Consider the following 23,603-nt stretch of genomic DNA (forward strand, 5'->3'; position numbering starts at 1 on the left):
TTTAAAATTTGTTTTGGGTAGATGTTCAGTCTTCACAATTTTTATTCATAGGTATGTTTAAATCCTTACAAATGGCATCTTTTGTTTATACTGTTACATTTTTCTACCTGGTAACTAATATTCATATATATGCTTTAAGCCCACCCAAATTGTAAATTACCTTTTATTTCCTCCCAATCCTCCCAGAGTCTATTGAAATAATTTGTGATTTTTAAATTCAGATGATTATTAAATTTTAACATAATTATATTTCTAGGAGTCATTTTAACAATTGCATTAAAGTTTCATAAAAATCTCACCAAGAAATATTTAGTTATTCTGTGTTCAAGTTTTTGTTTTATTCCTAACTGAAGTAGAATATTCTAATTTAATTTTTTAAAGGAGATATAGAATGTGTTCTGAATCTTCACATGGTACAGAGAAAAACATCTGTTATACCTTCACAGCTTTTAATATTTTGAAACACATATTTTTCTCTTAGAGCTCTATAGATATGCATTATGAATGTGAATGTATAAATATTCAGCATGATCTCTAACACTCAGTTATAGAGTAGACATACAATTTATTTTCTATACAGAAAGCAATTTTCTATTTAGTTCCTTGATAATTTTTTTTCCTTTTAATATTCTCAAAATTTAGGTGATGATTTAGGTTAGGTCTTTTATTATGATTCTTCTTGACCTTTCTATATTAAAAGACTCAATTTTTAAAGTCAGATAAATTGTCTTCTATTATTGTTTTCATTCTTGCTTCTTCTTTGACCTCTTCTTGCTAGTGGAGTTTTATTGTATGGATCTCATGGGATTTTCCTGCAAATCTCCTCTCTTTCTCTCTGCACCTCATCAGATTTAGCTTTCCTAAGTTTACTGTGAATTTTATGAGAATTTCTTGAGTATTCTCACATTTTAACAACCAAGTCATCTGTTCATTCTCAATTCCTTGAAATAATGGGATTTTCATGTTAAAACAATATTTTCTGAACATAAGCATGCCCCCTTTCATATTGCAATGTGGTTTCAAGCCCTGCTGAGAACACAAATGAGACATTGTCCAAGATTTTGTTCCCATTTCTTTCAGGAAATCAGTTTCATAGGGAGAAGCACATTGATGCCTTAAGCAATTTCTTTTTTGCAAATTAGGGAACACTGTATCATGTCCAGCAAATTTTCTCTGCCTGGGTGGTGGTAGGGAGTAGTGATTTATTCCTACACTTATCCAGTATTGCTTTGGTCTTTGTTGAATTCTTTTAGCCTTGGACAAAGAAGGAAGGGAAAAGTTCTGTTGCCTGTGATTTTTTTGGACAGGCCAGAAACCCAGGTGTGCGTGGTGAGTCGAGGGACAGCAATGCCTAGAAGCAGCCAAAGAAGGGGAGCGGGGAGGTGTCAGGGAGGTAGAAAATCCATGGTTGTTTTCCCTGAGGAAACTCTGTCCTTACCAGCACTGTCCATGGTCCTGCCCAAGTGTTACTGGACAGCTGTCCACGTCCTGTAAGCTGTGAGAAGGCACTGGCCACAGTCCCACTCTGTGACATCTACAGCATCCAGTGAACAGGAATCTGCTTGCTGGAGACTGCTCCAATCTCAGCTGCTGGACTCAGCTTGGTGGAATCCCTGGGGCCAGCCTCTCCCCTACTGTTTCCCTAGGGAGACTCTGGCCTCTCCCCTACTGTTTCCCTAGGGAGACTCTGGCCTCTCCCCTACTGTTTCCCTAGGGAGACTCTGGCCTTCCCTGCCCTCAGAACCTCTTGCCTACTCTACACTTTATAGAATTTCCTCCACTGTTCCAGTAGGTGGGTATCAACTTTCCTTATTGTCTACTTCTGATACAGAATGTGTTTCCAGTACAATTACATTGCAATGAGCTTTAGGACAAAAATGGAAAGAGAAAGAGATTAAGCAAGAGAACATGAGCTATTTTGTACTGTGTGTCACCTTCCTGTTCTTTCTTTACACATTTACCTTCCTGGGTAAGTATAATTAGAATCCAGAATACCATTTCTTGAGGAGGTAAATAGTTGGTTTTTCACATGGCAAGTTGGCAAGTATGGTACTGTCATCAAAGCTCAAATTGCCCCAAGTCAAGTTTTTGTCTAAAATAATTGGCTACTTTGTTCATCTTTGTATAGCACAATCCTGAAATGTCAAGTATCTTCAAGGCAGGCTTCAGATCTGCTCCATGGGGAGTATATAGTGATAACCGCTGAGGTCAAAACTACCCTGGTTTGATATGCTTGTAAATTGGAGGTCAGCTCTCAAGAGGGCTGAAGGTCAGGACTGGCTTGGAGTGGATCGTTATTATCTTAGGAGCTTGAGGTAAGTGTGCTTTGGGTTGGTAGGTCCAAAGAATTCTATGAACAAGTTGAGATCTCTTCTGAAGATTGACTATTGTCGTGGGACAGGCTGGGCAAATCTTGCTTCATAAAAACAGGTCTCTCTCCTCTCCCTTAAGCATTCTGTTGGAAGTTGGTCTTATGTCATTAGCTTCGGGAATCTTCCAGATGGAGCAAATTCCCTACTATTGCTTTCTGGAGTCTTTCTAAGAGCTATATTTACTTATTAGTTAATTATTTCATGGATTATCTATTACTTATCTTCTATGTGCCAAATGCAGCCTAGGTATTGGTGCTACAAGGAAGAATAAAGCATGTAGCATGTGTAACTTACACTCAGTCAAGTTTAAATCCTGCTGCATCAAATATACAAGGATCACTAAGCATTTAGCTGCCTGCTCATTTATTCACAACATTCTTGTGCATACATGCGTACACACACACACACACACACACACACACACACATACACACACACACACACACGGATTTAAGAGTGATGGTAATAAGAATTGAGGAAACAAGTTCAGAGGAGCAGGGTCCCCACACCCTGATGAGAGGTGTGGTTGAGCCAGACTCTACTCAGTCTTGGGTATATGCTATAAGTGTGACATAGCACTATAGCCCACCTCACCTCTGCTTTCTCATTTATTAAGAAAAAAATAAAACTCTTCTCAGGATAGTTGTGATGGGTAGATAAGATGATGAAGATGAAGATGCTTAGTTCAGTGTGATGCATAGTAGACATGCAATAAAAATGGGTTAATTAAGGGGGCTGGTGTTGTGGCTCAGTGGTAGAGCTCTTGCCTAGAATGTACGAGGCCCTGGGTTTAATCCTCAGCACCACATAAAAAAATAAATAAATAAAGGTATAATAAATATATTTAAAAATGGGGTAATCAAGGCTGGAGTTGTAACTCAGAGATACAGTGCTTATCTAGCATTTGCAAAGTCCTGGGTTTAATTCCCAATACTGCTATTAAAAACAAGTGTCATTTCCTTTCTTAGTTTTATGGATTATGCATAAATTTGAGGAATGACCAATAACTACCTTTTCATAATAATGCTTAAGTTTATCCTGTTAAACTACTTTCAGTACCAGTCCCCTGAACTGTCACCTGAACCTAACAGACACTCTACTTACAACCCTCCCTCCCCATACTGACATGTCCCAACACCATTCTTAAATCTATTGCAGAATATAGTTGGGGACTAAATGCCCCCTAGTGGTTATGTGAAGCAAAATTACAGTCAGATGCTTAAATACTGGCTTGAAAAAGCAGTTGAATTTAGAATTTTTCAATGACTAAGGTGTTCTCAACCAGTTACATGGTTGCTGACTCATGACTGATTGCCTTTCAACCTCAAGTTAATTAATTCACGCAGTGACGTCAACTCTCTGCAGACTCAGAGAATTGCAAGCTGGGATTGATAGAGATGAATTGCAGGGTTCCCTTGGTAAGGCTTGTGCTGCCACAGGACTGATACCTGGGATTTTGCATTAGGAACCATTCTTCCAGAAACAGAAGGTATTGGTGCTACAAGGAAGAATAAAACATGTAGCATGGGCAAACTATAAGCTTGGCATCTATCTGGTCCAAGGAAGGTTTTTAATAAACATCTGTTAGATGGTTGATGTCAAGTATAAGACTACGTATAAGGATCACAGAAAATGTCATTTAAAATGACAATTACCTCAAGAATAAAGGACATATAGTTACTCTGGTTGAATCTGGATGTGCCAGGCATATCTGGAACGGAAGACATGATTTAAGCATAGCCAAGGATTAATCATTGGATGACCCTCCACCCCATACTGACTAATGATTCTTTTCAGTAAAGTCCTAGAAAATTGGAGACAAAAAAACTAATATCTTTAACAACTATAGAGTAAATGAAAACCAAATGATGTGAGCGAATCACATTAATCCAGCAACTCACTCACTTAGCTTATAATGTATATTAAGTGGCAATAAATGTTGATTGACTGTGGGCCATGCCTCCTATGAGATACTTTCCATGTGGCTTACTTAGAACCTAACTGATAAGGTATCACTGTCCTCCATCTCACAGGAAAGGAAATGAATCTCATAGAAGTTACTCACTTGGTTACCTGGCTCATAAGTGGTTCAGCTGGGGTCTGAATACAGCTGTGCTTGACTGACACAGACATGCCCTGCTCTCTACAGTGGATTTCTGACCACATTTGGAGTCAGGGACTTTGAAGTTGCCTCATTTACTCTGCTATCAATTTTTATGTGTGGAACAAATCTTCATCTTCCTTCCGATCCAAAATTTGAACTGGGTTTCCGAGGCTGGGTTAGATTCACAACTTTATCTCTGAGGACTGAGCATAAGCTCAATGCCAATTACATATTTTCAACACCAGAGCAATACACAGCTTTCACATAAGAGTAATCATAAATGTCACAAAAGATACAGCTACATCATCCATCCTGAGGTCACAAAACTTTCTTACCCCTCACATTTCATGGTTTGTTTTTATGAATACTGTTATTTGTGTGGAGTTGAAGATGAATATCTCAAACCACAGGAAGGAGCAAATATCTATTACTTTCCAAGACAGGAAATGAAGTCTTAGAGAAAAGATTCACTGATTCAGCCAAAGTTCTCAAGGAATGAGACAAAGAAACTGGACTGTCTTGTTATTGAGACTTGTGTGGCTTGTGGCATTCACAATAGCTGATCTCTGATCAAAGCCTCATTAATTTGCTTAGGTTGGGTTGGTAATATCAGAAACCAAGATCTGAAATCTGTAATTCCACTGAGCATGAGTCACAGTGTAACCCAGAAATGCAGTCACCAATGAGCATGCAAGTTAAAGTAACACAGGTAGGAAGAGAAGGCAAAGCTTTGATTTATGGAGATGCTTAATTAGACTTGAAGAGTGAGACACATTATGGGGAAATGAGGGCTCCTGAACAGGTACTGAACAACCAAGAACCTCTCTCTCAGATTTGTTCCAATTTGTTCTCTTCTTCTGCACTAACTCCCTTAGAGGCACTACCAGCAGATTTAAAAAAAAAAAAAAAAAGAAACAGTTAAAAATCCCAAGGAAGACAAAGGTAGGGTTGCACTTGCTCAGAAGGGCCCACCTTTCTTCCTCCCAATAGCCATCTCTTGATGGTATCTTTTTGGAAAATCTGCCTTTTCCTCAGAAACAAAATCTGGTTTCCTTCCAGCAGTCCAGCTGGGAAGACAGTCTTGCAAATACGGTTGAAATATTGTCATACAATCATATTTCTGTATTCATCTTCTCTAGCTGTTGTACCAAGAGCTACGGGGATGCTATCTTGGATTACCCATGGTAGTCTTTTTACTTAATATTTGGCTATGAAAACAAAAAAATAATAAAAAATTATAAGCTACATATAAATGTGGAAGTTTTTGTTTTTTAACCTTTGGAAGGCATTAACAGGGATCTAGAACAGGAATGGAGGTTGTTCCCTGTGTGATTTCTGGACCTATCGAGGGGCTGGCAGGACAAGAACATAGGAAGCCTCCTACATGGAAAACAGAGAACTGAATAAGATGGGAAATGAGGCTGGGACTATGACATTATGAATAGTTGTGGACCGAGAGTCATCAATGAACTGTCAGGTAATGTGGAAGACAAGGAGGCATTTGACCTGAGGGGAGGGCTCTGGCTTGTACTCCTTGTGGTCAAAGTGGTAGAAGTGAGAAGCTCTCTTAGAAATCATGGATCTGTGGATGTGATTCTATTGGTTTCTACTCTGTATGAAGTTTGATAATCATTTTTTTAGATTACTAGCAAATTTCTACATACTTGGGATTTTAAGAAGGCTAAGATCAGAGCTCATAGTCTGATGGTAGAAGCAGGTATTCAAACAAAAATGTTCAGTGGGAACTTTCCTTGTGGAAATTTTGTAGAATCCTAAATAAGGAACATGAAGTAGAAGTTGGAGAGGAGCTATTTGTAGTTGGACAGGAAATATATCCTAAAGAAATTGATATGTGAGCTGAATCTGAAAAAATAAGTAGAAATAGCTAAGTGAAGAAGAAGATGGCTGTAAATATAAGTTAAGGCAGAGGATGAAAACTATAGGTTAGTGAGGGTGGACAGTGGCCATTCAGGCCTGCTGGGAGCAGTCACAGATTGAGAAAGGTTTATAATGAGAAACTGGAGCTGGGTCCTGAAAACCAGCTCTTGCAGAAATGGAGAAAGGTCAACTCTGGATCATTGTCCTAAGTTAGAACAAGGTGCTACCAAAAGATTCTTGTCCTTCTGGGATCCTCAATTGTCTCAATTGCCTGAGCTGCCTTTTCCAATCTTTGGGAAAATGATGTCACCATCATCACAGGTGAAAGCATATGACATTTGCTCCTTTAGGTAGAGACCAGATAAGAGAGTGACTCAGTAGACTCTAGATTACTGTCTCATATGTATTTCCCACTTTAGCATCCGCATCCGGGACATTCTGAATGACTCATTAGCCATTTCTACTCTGACAAGGAAGGATTACTCAATGGTCTGGAGTATTTCATTGTCCCCACCATGGGTCATATGTATTTGCAGATCATACATTTTTAGTGATTTCCCACGGCCTAATCGTTCTCCTGCGAGTCAGGGCCTTGAAGTGTGGAACTGTGTTGGTAGTACGGTCTGACTCAGCTTTCTAGTTACTTCACCAGATAGAAAGGCCACAAATGTACTACACTAACCTCAACGTGAATATCTTGCGGATTTTTTTTTCTTTGATCACATGAAGACTTCGACATTAACACAAATAGGGTGCATTAGAAACCGAGACAATTACATTCTGAGACTCTATTTGAATCCCCATAGCACACTGACCACAGATCCTCTGAAAATCCACTTGGCTTCAAGTCTATAGAACAATTAATATCTGTTGAATAAACAAATGAAGTATCTATAGTACCAAGAATTGGAATTAACATTTAAATTATTGTTTAAGCTTTAGACTCTTGAAAAAAAACAAAACATCACAACTAACATTTGGGTAAATTAGGTCCAAATTTTTATAATTTGGTAGGAAAAGTACTGTCATGTCTGTACTGAATCCTTCCTCCACATCATCAAGTCCTTTATAAAAATGGTATAGTGTTTGCATATAACCTCCCCCATCCTCCCAGGTGATATATCTCATGTCTAGATTACTTATAATACCTAATACAATGTAAATTTTATGTAAAAGTTGTCATACTATATTCTTTAGGGAATAAAGACAAGAAAGCAGTTAATTTACATATTTGGTACAGATATTTTTTTTCACTTTTTCTTTCTTTTCTTTTTTTTTAAGTTTTTAATTTTTTTTATTGTTGGTCATTCAAAACATTACATAGTTCTTAATATATCATATTTCACAGTTTGATTCAAGTGGGTTATGAACTCCCAATTTTACCCCGTATACAGATTGCTGTATCACATCAGTTACCCTTCCATTGATTGACATATTGCCGTTCTAGTGACTGATGTATTCTGCTGTCTATCCTATTCTCTACTATCCCCCCTCCCCTCCCCTCCCCTTTTCTCTCTCTACCCCCTCTACTGTAAATCATTTCTTTCACTTGTATTATCTTGTCTTACCCCTCCTTTCCTCTTATATGTAATTTTGTATATCCCTGAGGATCACCTTCCATTTCCATGCACTTTCCCTTCTCGCTCCCTTTCCCTCCCACCTCTCATCCCTGTTTAATGTTAATCTTCTTCTCCAGCTCTTCGTCCCTACCCTGTCCTTGGTTACTCCCCTTATATCAAAGGAGTCATTTGGCATTTGTTTTTTAAAGATTGACTAGCTTCACTTAGCATAATCTGCTCTAATGCTATCCATTTCCCTCCAAATTCTATGATTTTGTCATTTTTTAATGCAGAGTAATACTCCATTGTGTATAAATGCCACATTTTTTTTATCCATTCATCTATTGAAGGGCATCTAGGTTGGTTCCACAATCTTGCTATCGTGAATTGTGCTGCTATGAACATCGATGTAGCAGTGTCCCTGTAGCATGCTCTTATTAGGTCTTTAGGGAATAGACCCAGAAGGGGAATAGCTGGGTCAAATGGTGGTTCCATTCCCAGCTTTCCAAGAAATCTCCATACTGCTTTCCAAATTGGCTGCACCAATTTGCAGTCCCACCAACAATGAACAAGTGTACCCTTTTCCCCGCATCCTCTCCAGCACTTGTTGTTGTTGGACTTCATGATGGCTGCCAATCTTACTGGAGTGAGATGGTATCTTAGGGTGGTTTTGATTTGCATTTCTCTGACTGCTAGCGATGGTGAGCATTTTTTCATGTACTTATTGATTGATTGTATGTCCTCCTCTGAGAAGTGTCTGTTCAGGTCCTTGGCCCATTTATTGATTGGGTTATTTGTTATCTTATTGTCTAATTTTTTGAGTTCTTTGTATATTCTGGATATTAGGGCTCTATCTGAAGTGTGTGGAGTAAAGATTTGTTCCCAGGATGTAGGCTCCCTGTTTATCTCTCTTATTGTTTCTTTTGCTGAGAAAAAACTTTTTAGTTTGAGTAAGTCCCATTTGTTGATTCTAGTTGTTAATTCTTGCGCTATGGGTGTCCTATTGGTACAGATATTTTTAAAATTTATTTTTTCTTGTTCATTTGGTAGAACGCAAGGATATAGAACCCATGAATATAGAGGGCCAACTATAACTACTATGTAATAAAAATATCGAAGCAATATTTTGCCTGATGATTCATATAATTAAAAAATAGGCCTGTGGGAGTTTATTTCTTATTTATTATTAATATACAGGTGTAAATGTCTGAGGAATCTTCTTCCCAAGGATCTAATCAGCTCAGACCCTCATGTTTCCTGTTGTGTTAGATTGTCTTTGCTATGACAAAATACCTGAAAACATAACTTAGAGAAGGAAAGATTTACTTTGGTTCATGGTCTCAGAGGATTTAGTCCACAATCAGCTAAGTTCTTTGCTTGTGGCCCTGCTGTGGGGAAGGAAGGACATCATGATGGAGGGTGTAACAGAGCAAGGCTGCTTACCTCATGGCATTCAGGAAGCAGAGGATGGGGAGGAAGAAGCCAAGAACAAGAGATGCCTACCCTTCCCGGGCATATACATATCCAAATTATGCAGTCAGATTCTTAATCACTTCCCAAGGACCTTATTCTAAACATTGCTGCATTGGGGACCAAGCCTTCAACTTAGAAGCCTTTGTGGGACATTCCAGGTCCAAACCAGTCTATCCAGGAGGTTCAAAAAATCAAGCAGCTACAACAAACTAAGGGCTGTTGAGATATGGAAGAGCAGAAGCAGACGTGAGGGTCAGGGTATTTTCTCACTCTGTCTGTCTGTCTTCTGACTCTGGTATTCTAGTAGCCTGTGTTGAGATGGAGCTTCCATCAACCTGGGTCTCTTGGAGGCTACAATGAGCTGTGGTCACTTAGTAACCCTGATGGACATGTGACTTGATGGAAAATAAACACCAAAACATGATGGTTTCAGCTCACTGAGAATATCCAGTTGTTTGTTACCTCAGCATAATTTAACTTAACATGACTAATGAAGGAGTAAGTTAAATAATCAATGGGAAAGACTAAGTGCTTGGCAGAATTAGCATCTGATAAATTATTTTAAGCTTTATTTTGGGCTAGTAGTTTCAGTGATCTGGATTATCCTTTGCATTTTTTATCCCAATCTAGGCCCAAAATTCTTAAAAGGCACTAAATGCCTTGGAAAGGGAGTAGAATTTATTCTTAGCCCAAAGAATTTCTTGCCTTTGCATGAATTGCTATGTGTTATCAAGTATTATAGTCTTCAATAATGGATAAAGAAAGAAACCTGCATCTGAGCACGCACAATAGTCCTTTTCATTTTGTGCTAAGTTATGATACTTTGATTCAATATCTGAATGTGAAAGGAATTCTCAGTGTTGTCAGGAGATCTCTTTCCTGTACAAGGCCTATTTGAAACAGGGCTCCTGCCCACCAGAAGAGTTCTAGCTTCTTCAAGAAACTCAGAATCCTTTAGACCCTGAGTGCCCTTAAAAAAATAATAATAACTTTTATTTTGTGGTGCTGAGGTGAACCGAGGGCCTCCTGATTGCAAAGCAAGTACTCACCACTGATCCTCCCAGCCACCTTCTTTACCATCTTATGCCTCAGAACTCTCCCAAAGAGTAAGGGTTTATTTACATTAAGCAAAGGCCTTTTTAAAAAAAAATACAAATGGGCCCTATATAGCTGGAGAGATGTGTGTTCTGGGAAGAGACATTTGAGGGATGGAATTAGTGTTACTCAGAATTGTTTTTACACTAATATTTGAAATTGTCTTATTGAGAATAAAATATTGGATAAAATGAAAGAGTGGGTGGGGAAAGTGGGAAGAAAAAGATGTATAAAACAGACAGCAAGATCCAAAACAAAGGCCATCCGAGGAGGCTAGGAAGGGGGCCGCTCTTGAGAGGGCAGGAAACCTTCATCTGGGTTCTTGGGAAACACGTCAAAAACAAGAGCATGAGTCACAGTGTAACCCAGAAATGCAGACACCTATGAGCATGCCACTTACTATTATCTTGTCTATAGGAAAACTGTCTCTTTCCAAAAATGGAACTCATGGGGGAGGAATCCCAGGAAGTTTCTGCTTTATTAGCCTTTAGTGGTAGATGAATAATTTGGATCAGTGGAGTGTCTGGGAGACTGGTCTTTGAGGGGAAGAATGTCAGCCCTCCCGACCTACCACCCACTCTGGGCTTGGAGAACTTCCACAGGATCTCAGTGAGTAAGGCTCCTCCATGACCACCCTTCCCTTCTGTCCCCTAAAACTGTATCTTGTGCAGGACACATGGCTGGTCCCACTTGACCATCCAGGCATGGAAGTTCCCATCCTTCTGCACTCACTGCAGACCCTCTTGGGCAGAGCAACCCTATGATCTGCTGAGGGTCCCACTATAGAAAACTGGAGGAAGGGCCCAGAGGCCATGTCTCAGGTCACCCTTTTCTTGGTGGTTCTCAACTCATGCTTTTGGGAGGAGAATAAAGAAAGAATCAAAACTCATTGAAATAGTGACCTAATGCTTTGGGTCATTTCTGAACTTAACGTTTTAAAAGTACTTTAATATTTTTTTATAAAGTGACCTAACTGAATGACACTGTTATTTTTTGGAATGAGGCGAAAATTTAAGGTCCTTTTCTTTGTAAAGAGGAAAAGACTTTCTTGGTTACTCAAAAGCATATAATCTAGACTGAATCAACATTTATAAGTGTCTATTCAGTTCTTTTGTAATCTAGATAATAGCAGGATGGAAAAAAAAAAGGACAGAGCCAGCTTCTGCCCTGCCCAACTGTGGAATAACTGGAATATTTGCCTGACTCTTGGTGGTTCCTTGGCTTCAGTACTCTTCACATGTCTGTTGCACCTGGTATTAGTAAAATCAGTTAGGAAAGTGTTCAGCTCAGAATGAGAGAAAGTCCACTTAATACAAATAAGTTTTAATTTCTCTCAGACAATCAGAAATTGGAAGGCAGGTTGCTGCTGGCATCCGTCACTGAGACTGCTGTGCCTTTTCTCTTGTCACAGAAAGGCTGCTGCAGCTCTGTGCACTGCATTCAAGGCAGAAGAAAGGCTGAAGGTAAAAATGCCAGCCGTGTCTTTTTCCTTTATCAGCAAGGGAAAGACTTTTCAGAAATCCCAGAGGCCTCCAATAAAGTTTCTGAAACTGTGCTTCATTTAAATGCAAAGTATTCAGATGGAAAAGTGAGAAGAGGGTTAACTGCTGGGTCCACCAAACCGGTTCCAGCAGCCTGTTTCTTTTCCTCCTCAGACTTATCCAGTGCCTCTTCCCAGAAGCCACATTGTATATTCTAACATTTGGCAGCAACATCATAGTCTTCACCAGCACTAAATATAGGTGAATGACTACATTTATTACTTAAGGTAAAGGTTGATGTCTATTTGTAAAGTAAGAAAAAGAGGACCCATGGGTCCTGAATTCCTGGACCTGAATCCTTTGTCAATTCATGCCCAGAATATGCCAAGTCAAAGAGAGGATCTGTTCACTCTTCAAAAGACTCTGTGAGGCTGTACTCTGCACCAGGTGCATGCAGTTGTTCAGGCTGGGCACACCGCAGAGAAGTTAGGTGAAGGTCCAAGGAACACGGTTTCCAAAAACTATGAGACAGATAATGCATACATAGATATATAATATGATGCCATGCACATGTTAAAAGGAAAAATAAACCAGCCTGGGGGACAAAGAGTGATGATGGGCATGTTGATATGTGGTTGGTTGGGTCAAATATCTTTGAGGAGGGGACCAATGCCCAAGTGAAATGAGACATTCGTCACTCTGTTCATTTTGAAACGCTTGCTGCTTTCAATTCATTCATCTTTCATTTGGACCTATCAACTTCTACACCTCCTTTCAAGTCCTCTTGAGACTTAAGCTGTACTTCTACTATGCTGTCACTTAAAGATTTATATCATGAATTTAATATTCAGCAAAGTATGTTTCATCCAAAGTCATAAATTCTATGTATCATTTTTTAAATTAAGGTATAGTTTATTCAGAGGCAAATTCACTCTTAATGCATATATATACATCCTATATTAGGTATAAGCATTAAGAGTATGTGTGTGTGTGTGTGTGTGTGTGTGTGTGTGTGTGTGTGTGTATACACTCTCTTTTTCTTCTTTGTTTGTTTGGTGCTGGGGATTGAACATGCTAGGGAAGCATTCCACAACTGAGCTACATTCCCAACTCTTTTTATTTTTTGAAACAGGTTCACCCTATGTTGCCCAGGCTTGTCTCACACTAATGATTCTCTTGCCTCAGCCTCCCAAATCTTGGGATTACAGGCATGTACCACAATGTCCATCCCAGTTCTGTATTTTCAACTCATACAAAAATTAATCAAAATAAAGAACAACTCCATCATCCAAGAAAATTTCCACATGCCCTTTTGTGGGCAACATCTCTCCCCTTCCCTAGCCCCTGGCAACCACTGAGTTGTTTTCTGTTGTTAGAGTTTTGCCTTTTTAAGAATATCATATAAATGAACTAATTAGAGAAAGAAACACTTGAAGGCTGTCTCTTTTTAATACATTTGAAATTCATCCATGTTGTGTGTATCTGTAAGCTTATTTTTCATTGCTCTGTAACATCCCATTGAGTGGATATGCTACCATTTATTCATTTCCCATCCCAGGGATGTTTGTTTTTGTTTTTTTATTTTTTTCCCTTAGTGTTCAGTGATTTCACAAGAAGCCATTATAAGTACCCTTTTAAAAGATTTTGTATAGATATGTTTTATTTTCTCTGGGCAAATACCTAGAAATAGGATATTTGCATTGTACGGAAAATGTACATTTAACTATAAGAAAATGGAAAGAATTTTGTCAAAATATCTTCACTAGTTTGCCTTGCCATCAGCAATATGTGCTGGTTCTAATTGCTCTACATCCTTGCCTGTGTGGTCAGTATATTTTAATCTCAACCATTGTAATGAATGTCTGATGCTATTTCAGTTTGGTTTTTACTTTGCATTTCTCTAATGACTAATGTTAAATCTCTTTCATGTGCTTATTTGCCATTGTGTATGCCTACCTATAATTCAAATCTTTTGGTGTTCTTTTTAATTGACTAGTTTGTTTTCTTCTTTGTATTAACTTTAAATATTTTCTGTGTATTCTGGATATACATCCTATATTAGGTGTATTATTTATTAATAGTTTCTCAAGAAAATCTCGAGAAAGTTTCAGGTATGAGGCTTGCCCTTTTATTCTCTTAATAGAAGGTTTAAAAGAACAAACATTTTTAATTTTAATGAAGTCCAATTTATTAAAATTTTCCTTTAAGGATTGTGCTTTTAGTGTTGGATGGAAGAAATTTTTCCTAATCCAAGGTTACAAAAATTTATGTTATATTTTCTTCTAAATATTTTATATTAGCGGTTACTTGTAGGCTTATCATCCACTTGGAATTAAATTTTCTAGGGTGTCTGATGTGGGGTGAGCCTTACTTTTTACATGCAGCCATACATCATTCCAGCATCATTTTCTTCTTTTCCTCAGCTAAGTTTCTTTTTTACCCTCGTCAAAAATCAATATAGATGTGTGGGGGCCTATTTTTGTTCCATTGATCTGGACGTTTACCTTTAATATCACACTGTAGCTTTCTATTCAATCTGTAAACCAGGTCAAGCAGCTTCTCCAACCTCATTCTTTTTCAGAATTATTATGGTTTTCAGTTTCCTTTTTCTTTCCATATAAACTTTAGAATCAGTTTATCAATTTTAACCTCCACCTCATTTTCCTCCTCTGCTTCTCCCAACCTTCTATATCCCCCAAACCCCACATATGACCAGAGGTGACCTCCTGTTGTTGCTTCTTCCTTCCCAGGCTCAGACAGCCCTTGACTGATTGAGCTCCCAGTGCCTCACACTGAATCATCCTAATTGACTTTCCTTCTCTAGTATCCCCTCCCTATAATTCAGATTCATCCTGATTTATCTCTCTAAAATTACAGTTTTGAACTGTAACTTTTTTTTCTCCTAATACAAAGTGAAAGATTTCTTCTTGCCCAGAAAAAAAAAATCTTATTATTTAGTCTGATGTTCCAGTAGGTTCTTTTTAGCCCTCTAACTCTTCTAAGTAAACCCCCAACTTCCATCTGCTTGTCTTTCATACAGAGCTACTAATTTTTTTTTTTTACAAATTCTTTGCCATTTATTGAGACCCTCCCTGAGTTCCACTTCCACCTCTTTTCTCCTTTCATTGAATTGATATTTCCCCTTTATATGAATATCTTAAGCAACTATTGACAGCAAGTTGGCTACCCCCATCAGACAGCTACCCGAGGGCAATGAATTTGTTTTGCCCATTTCAGAACCTCAGGGCTTAATGTACTTGTCAAGCCAATCTTTATTTCTCAACTTAGTAGGGTAAAGAGGTACTTGTCATAATGAGAAGGGAAAAATATAGTTTGAAAGATTGCATTACTATGTCTTGACTTATTCTGAGATTTAATATTTATTTTAAAATTTAAATTAGAGTGAGAAATATTTATGTTTCTCCATAGGTGTTAAAATTTAAAATTATGAAAACCTTTTTAATAATATTTATTGAATTATTGCCTTGTTTACCAGCTCCTCGAGACAGTGATTAATCCTCTGCTTCCCTACCAAATATGGGTCCAACCCAGAAAAAGCAGCTATAGCTCTCTGTTCATGGGACAGCACATCTGCTTGAACTGTCCAGAGGCAGCTGGCAGGAATTAGATGTTACTGCCTGAAAATGTTAGAGAGATGGCTGGGTTCATTTGCTCCACTGAAACAGATCCTTGTGTCTTCAGATGGTCTTTCTGTTCTATGTACCCTGCAGAAGCTCTCTGTGGCTATGCTTTTATAATCATGCATCTAAACACATATGGAGGGTGAAGTTTTGAAGTTTAACGTTGTATCCTTGCTCAGTACCTGCTTTGTGTCTCAGGGCTCAGAGGTGGATGATCTCAAGGCCTAGGAAGGAGAACATGGGACATGCAGGAACTTTGGATGTTGCATATTCAGATCTGAAAGGCCTATCTATATATCCCTGCCAACATGACTTGCTGTGATGTCAGGAATCCTCCTAGATCATGACACTTTTAAAATTCAAACCAAATGACTGGTGAATAAGAAGTAAGACACCATCACCCATTCCATTCACACGAACTTACTGAGACTAAAATAAAACTTGTTGCTAGATGCAGTGGCACATGCCTAGAATCCCAGACTCAGGAAGCAGAGGCAAGAGGATTGCAAGTTCAAAGCCAGCCTTAGAAACTTAGTGAGGCATGAGGCACCAAGCAACTTAGCAAGACCCTGTATCAAAATAAAAAATAAAAGATTTAGTGATTTAGCTTAATGATTAAGAATCCCTGGGTTCAATCCCTAGTTCTAAATCATCATCATCATCATCATCATCATCATGTTATATGGATTGTTTCTTAAGACACTCTTTAATTCAACAAAATATTTATTGACCATTTTTTTTGTATTAGGCACTAAACTAGGGACAGTAGATCCTAGAGATATCCCTAGTTGACTGACATCCAGTGCATGCATATATTCATGTGTCTGCACATAGGTTAACATGCATATCTAGAGACAAACCATTTTTTCACAGGGATTCTAAGTGCTTTGAGAGCACAAGAATATTGACAATGCTGAATATTAACCAAAGCTGAAAGCTTCATAGAGGAGGGACTCACTAAGCCTGGAGTGGTATCACAAGAATGAGGAGTCATTTCAGTGTCTGCTTTATTCATTTAGAGGTATTTTCATATATTTTACTTTTATACATTTGTTGAAAAATTTGCATTTCTTATTGCTTAATTAATTTTTAACTTTATATATTGCATGCTTCTTTGTAACCCATAATAATTTTTTAAATCTTCTACAGTTAAAAAAAAAAAAAGAATGAGGCGAGGGAAAGGCCTGTGCAGAAAGGTAAACAGAACATCTTTTCTTGGACTGTGGTGAGGCATTCAGTGTAAAGTGGCACAGGGTGTGAGAAGAGAAGAAGGTAGTGCATCAAATGCAAAAGGCCAGGAGGCCAAGTGGAAGGTTTGGAGTTTCATCTTGCAGAAGATGAGGAGCAAGCAAAGCTGTAAAGCAGTGCCTTTTGTCTCCTGTACTGGGGACATTTCCTGTGCTCCTCAGGTAGCTACTCCTTATCCATGAAATCAAGTCAAAATCATGTGTCATTTGAAGCCATAGCCAACAACAGAAGGTTGGTCATCTCGCCTGGAAGCTACTTATTCTAGGAGACAAGTTGGCCTGGTTGCAACTGTGATGTGATAGAAAAATAGACTTCTGGTGTGTTAAACTAAAGAGGTTCAAGGTTTCTGTTTTTTACTGTTTCAGAGTCTAATCTATCCTAAAATCAGCTTAGAAACCTGTTTTCTTTTTTCTTTTTTTAAATATTACTTATTTTTAGGGCATTCACTCATTCACAATTTTGACTTCTCAGTCTTTATTTTCATATTTAGTTTAAAAATGCTACTTAACCCCCTCTACATATACACACACAGCTGATGGGAGGTTCGGATATAATAATGTGCAGTCACAATGTACAGTCCTGACAAGAGTCAGGGCTTCATCATTTTTAGGAAACCATTAATGTTGCCTAAGTGGGAAAACAGATCCCTGATTATTCTTTATAGCTTCATCATGACCTTGGGTGATTTTGCTATCTTGTGGCCTGGAAAATCTTATAACCACTGCAGAAGCCCATCCGTTCTTTCTCTGGATAGGACATAATTTTCCATCTTTGCAAATAACCCTTCATGTAGTGGGCCATTAACTTGCCTAGATAAAAGTTAGGCATAAAAGCAGGATGATAAAATAAGAAATGGAATCTTCCCTAAATATCTACATCTTATTCTATGGTTTTTGGTGGTCTAATTAAAAAAAAGAAAAAAAGAGAGAAAAAAAAAAAAAGCTTAATTCACCATCATTGTCTGAGGACCAAATGCACAGTAAACCTCAAGTGTTTTGACGTGCAAGTGATGTCTCCCAGCAATTCCAGAAGCTTCTTTCTTGTAATTGAAGTTCTTCTTGTCTCAGTAAGTAGTCTTGAGAAACGACTGAAAGGACTATGTCCTGGTAATATAATAGCTAATATTAAACCACACTCCAGGCCAGTTGCTATTCTTGAAGGCATTACAAGCATTTTGTCACTTAACTTTTCTCAGAAAGACATTTAATTAGAAGCTTATTGGCCAGATGAGGAAACCAAGGCACAGAGAGCAGAGAGCCATCCAAAATCACACAGCTAGGTAGTGGTCTCCAGTGGGTGAATGCATCCATCACCCCAGCAGCTGGCTCAAGGGATTGGGCTCTGAGCTCCAGAGTCTCCCTGCAATGATGGAGAAAATTCAAGAACCTGAATTTCCCTGGTAATTAGTTACCTCTTTCTGCAATCAGGCAGATTGAGAGGCTCAGAGAGAGATTAACTAAAGAAAAACAAAGTGACATTTCTCATCCACTCAAGTGCATATGCTTGCCCATTGTAGGAAGAGGAATTTATTTCAAGGATGACAGGGTGACATTTTGAAGCATGAATGGATGTGCTTCTTCTCACTTCCTTGATAAAATCTTCTCTAGCCTGAGGCCTCTAACCATTGCCCTCAAGGTAGACCCTTTACTACTTTAAGGCAAACAGAAATAAGTAAGAATTGGGCTTTCAAGTACACCAAGCAGAATCCCATAAAGAACTTAAGGGAAGTGGCATTTTTCCATTGTGAGGGGATAAGTCTCATGAGCCTTCATAGAATGGAGACTGGAAGAGTTAGCCTGAAGGGACACAGATGGAGAAGGGAGGCTAAGAGAGACGGAAGGAGGGGTGAAGGCACAAAAATGGTGTAGGATCCAGGAGAAAGTGGGAAACTTGGGCACTGATGAGAGGACATTGTATTGCCTCCCTCCAAAGGTTAGCACAAGAAGAGAAAGGAAGAGAGAGTGCCTGCTAGGGTTGGAAGCACAGGATGAAAAGAAGGCTGAGGATCACTCACTGTGTAGAAACCAGAGAATGACTCCCAGATGGCACTGGCCATGAGGATGCGGGAGTAGTACCACTAGGTGTCTGTGTTGGGCGAGAAGTGACCAGAAACAAAGCTAAAATGTTTTCTGAAGTCCAGAGCTGTTAGGAGAACTGTCTAATTTTCCATTCCCAGCAAGGATGTGGAAATTTAGCCAGGGGTGAGAGGGGGAAAGGGAGATTCAAGAACCTTGGATCTAGGGAATTATGAAAAAAGGAAGCTGTCCCAGAAAACAATTTGAAATTGACCTGGGCCACATAGGATCTCAGGTTCAGAACAAAGATGGCCACTTTTGAGAAAGAGATCTGATTCTTCATTTCAGTTGATACCAAATTTACCCAAATAAAGATGATATCTTCCACCCCCACCACTCCCCACCATAGACAGGGATTCATCCCAGAACCAATGCCCTTGGTTTTAGATATCTTCAGTAAGCCAGAGAATTAATGAAAACTTTTGTAGGCTGGAAAATGATTGGGTTTGCTCTGAATTAGACTAAGATTATGTTTTCTGCCATCTGTCCTATACATTAATAATACAGAGAGAAACTCAGTCAAAGAAGCTTCCCTTTCTCATACACCAATATAAATAGTTTTGGGAAACTGCATGCCATCCTTGTCAAGCCCATCAGTAACATCTGCACATTTCTGTCATGGAGTGAAGGTAGACACACTGCATGGTAGCGGTAGCGCTCACTCAGGATGGACGATTGGAGAGTCAAGTGCTAGTTCTGTGTAGCTGAAATAAGCAGAATAATCAGACTTTTAATAAAAGTGATTTTAATAAAAATCACTCGACTGAGCAAAACTGGTAGGAATTCCTTTAGGAACAGCATGGTATTCAACTGTAGAAACTCAAGCAAACATAATGAGTAAAACCAAGTGGAAAAAAACTTAAAAAAAATGCATGACATAAATGCAAATTGTGGGAACTACATTAGAAGTTCAGGAAGTTAAGTCTCCTGGATTCCAGGAAAGACATCATGGACTCTCCTGGGTTCCATGGCAGGAGGGGAGACCAGCAAGCCTTGGAGAGGTATGATGGGTGAAGAGGGAGGTTTAGGGAAGCAGGCAGAAGGGCAAAGAGGGGTCAAAATGACAGTCACAGGTGAAAATACTGGTACATAGTGGGTAGAACAAGGTCTTAGAAATGCATTGTCAACTTCAATGTAATGGAAACAGCATTCTATACTTAAGCTTCTTAAATTGAGCTTTTTCTCAAGCATAGTGTGAGATAATTGGGATATAGTTGAGCTAAAATTTTCTTTTATTATATTAATGGAAGAAGGGTGTGTTGCAAAAATTAACAGTAAGACAGCACGGCAGGGAGGGTGTACAAACATGGGAACACACTGTGTCCAATCACCCCCAAGCACTTAGAAGCAACAATTTACATACAAACAATAGTTAGACTAATTGCATATCCTTTGTAACTATCCATTAAAGGAAGTTCAATGAAAGATCATCATTAGGTAGTATTTATCAGTCTTTTCTCCTCACCTAGAAGTAATAAGACTGAGTTTCATTTGCATTATGCTACAATTTAGGTAATTTACAAATTCAGATAGGTTTCCCACCCAGTTAATTTTAATTGAGTTCCTCATCACTATGAATCAGAGATTCAGAAAATATTGCTAGCAAATTCACTAGCAAAATTAAAGATTTTTTTTTTGTGTGTGAAGAGGTTCATCTTTGTCTTCAATTTGGACAGCCTCATGTACTTTTAGATGAGCTGGGTTCCATCCTCCTTGAAATCTTCTAGTAGTTTCTCAAAGCCCTTGTAATTCCTTAATGCTGGTGGCTGGGAAATGAGGAGGTAAATTGGATAGGACTTGAAGGTAGAAGAGGTCAGCAGCTGTGAAGGAGACAATGACTCAGTTAAGAACCCTGTTGACTGCGAACCCACAGTCACGAGGGGTGAATCGCACAGTGCCCTTGTAGAGAACATGGCGGTGAACTCACCCCAACCTCTTGTCTGATCTCCTAGAAACTTGAATTTGGGATGGAGATGGGAGGAAGAAGACTCTAGCTTATGAAGCCTGATCCAGAGACATATAGACAGGGATGTCTTATCTCCTATCAAGAGAATTTTAGGGTGAGACAGGAAGAACTAGAGTGCTAGGTAGAATCTATGATAGCAGCCTTACTATCCACATCCCTAGGTTCTGAGACTAGATAAGGATGTGTTGTGGTGGGAAGTGACTTCCGAGGGCTGTACTCGGTACTGGGGCCAGCCTGCAGTGCCACAGTACATTTAGTAGTCCACCCACTGGGATCTATAACTTACTGGTCCTATTGACTTTAAAGTGGGAACAGGGATGAGTTGAATGTGGTTGAAGAGAGAGAGAGAGAGAGAGAGAGTCCTTGGTGAGTACAGCAATTAGACACCAGGCAGGACTATACGTCTCCCCTGATTTTTATCATGGAGAAAGCAAGCTTTCTGTTGCCCATGCTGGCAAAATGTTGGCAGTGGACAGAAAAAGTACACCACACTTTGCTTATGCAATAAATGTTTACCGAATATGTCTAGCATGGTCCTGGATCCCAGAGAGAATATGAAATCAATGCAAGGTAGTTCTTTCATTCATGATGCTCCGTGACTGTTAACACATCCACTCAACCGGGATAGAAACACCAGTTTAAGACAGATTCAGACCATAACCTGCTGGGATGAGTCAAGGAGGGCTTCATGGAGGAAGCAGCCCTCACTGAACCTTAAAGAAGGGGTATAATTAACATAGAATGGAAGGTAGTTTCAATGGAAATTCACAGTGGTTTATGGGAATTACATGAGATACTCCACAGAGGTCAGACAGCAAGATTCTGGGCACCAAGAAAATCCATAGCAAATGAAACTAATCACTCCTGCTGTAGCTATTATTTCTGCTACTTTCACGGCTATCACCATGTCTAATTTGGGGCTATTTTCACAGATTTTTGTGCAGGTGAAAGGAATTAAAGGGACATAGGCACAGGGCACAGTTTTGACATTCTTCTCAAGTCTGTGGGACAAAAGGAATCACAGTAACCAGGAGCAGGCAGCAGAACGATTTCTGTGTCAAGAGTGTATCAAAACTGCTTTTGCTCAGACACCACAAAAAGTTAACACTAAAATATTTAAGCTAGGCTCCCATAGATGCCACCCCTGATTTCTGTGTCCCTAAAACTCAGTGCTCTAGAGGACAAATATATCTCTCAAAAATGAAGCAGAACCATCCAAGCGCCTGCCTAGACATAATTCCTCTCTCTGCTTCTTTCTTTAAGTGTTTTGGCCACAGATGTGTTAGCAGGAATGAAATGCAGGAGATGTATTCTCTTTAGTGCCTGCAGATGATGAAGATGCGGGGACCAAGTTCGAACACCAAGCAGCGAGTGAGTGGGATTTGTTCTTACATTCAAAACATCTTCTCACGTGCTGCATTAAAAAAATGTTAAATGAGATTTGCGCTGAGAGCCATTATTGCCCAAGTTTCAGAACAACTCCCTTATTGCTGATTATTATCCTTTTCACAAAGGCCAGCCTCTTCATTCTGTTTGTTGTCATGTTCTATAAATATCAAAGCCTTCAGAGACGGTGTCACTAGTGGAGTCGGGAGCTTCCTGGGTGTACCACGCCTGCCAAGATAGAATATCTGTGTGTGCAGGCTGATTTCATAAAAGGGATTATTCAGTCAATAGTTAAGTGGTAACAAACTCCAATTTCACTTTCTGTGCTGCGGGAGTTGAGCAGCTGGGCTGTGTATGTGAATGCATTCAGATGTGACTCCGTGGGACTGGATCCCCTGCAGCCAGTGTAAGTGATTTGTTCAGGATCGGTACTGCCACAGGGTCTCTTTTCCCATGAATAGGAAGCTGACTCCTTGGACAGTTCCCCACTGAAAGTTTTATTCTGAGTATTCACAGAGAAGTGAAATTCTAGTAGAGAGAAGGTTGTTACAGTAATTCTACCTCTTTTTGTAAAAGTCAGATCATTTCAAGAACACCCAGAGGATTAAAAACAACATTACTGACAACAAAGTAACAATAAGAATTTTCCTTGAGGCATTTTTCTTTCCAGTGTAAAGGACCAGTTTGAGACCTGTGAGTTACTGCAAGGACTAAACATAACGTCAGGCAGGCAGCACGTAAAATAACCCACCAGCCAGCATTCAGACAGAAGAGGCAGGAAACTTTTGTTTTCTAGGGACATGATTTCTCTCTGTCCACAAGATTTTTTTTTTTCCAAAGGAGAGAACAGTATTATCTGAATGGTGATCTTTTCCTCAATGTGAGCCTTAGATACTCTGAAGGTGAAAGGCATCAAACTGATTCTTTTGCGTGTCTGGGTAGCAACTTGTTGCAAACAGGGACACCACCAACTAGAGTCCAAGAATCTATTTCTCATGCATGTTCAAGGAGAAGGATCAACAAAGGCAGTGTAATCCTCCTATTTCACTAGGCATGATCTTTCTAGTGGCACCCATTTCTGCTCTGGGGAATATGGGCTTTCTGTACCTCTAATGCTCCTAGCAAAAAGACTCATAGCTCTGACAGTGAGCACACATATACCAGAAATATCTATTTTCGACAAATTCACTATTTCTACTAGAAGCAGACATCTCGAGCACTGCTATAGAATTAGCTAGAAGTGCTTTCACCTAATGAAAACAGGAAAGTAAAAGAATCTTCCACTTACAAATATTACTTACGATTCACAAGTTTTCATCAGAAGA

The 23,603-nt window shown here is 39.1% G+C and overlaps 1 protein-coding gene across 3 annotated transcripts in view; it reads right to left on the reverse strand.

Annotated features, from left to right (window-relative positions):
* Nucleotides 1–23,603, reverse strand: part of Npsr1 (neuropeptide S receptor 1) — a 198,686-nt gene that overhangs the window by 174,433 nt on the left and 650 nt on the right. The window lies entirely within an intron of this gene.

This window comes from Ictidomys tridecemlineatus, chromosome 2, assembly GCF_052094955.1.
Source record: "Ictidomys tridecemlineatus isolate mIctTri1 chromosome 2, mIctTri1.hap1, whole genome shotgun sequence".
In the NCBI taxonomy this organism is placed as follows: domain Eukaryota; kingdom Metazoa; phylum Chordata; class Mammalia; order Rodentia; family Sciuridae; genus Ictidomys; species Ictidomys tridecemlineatus.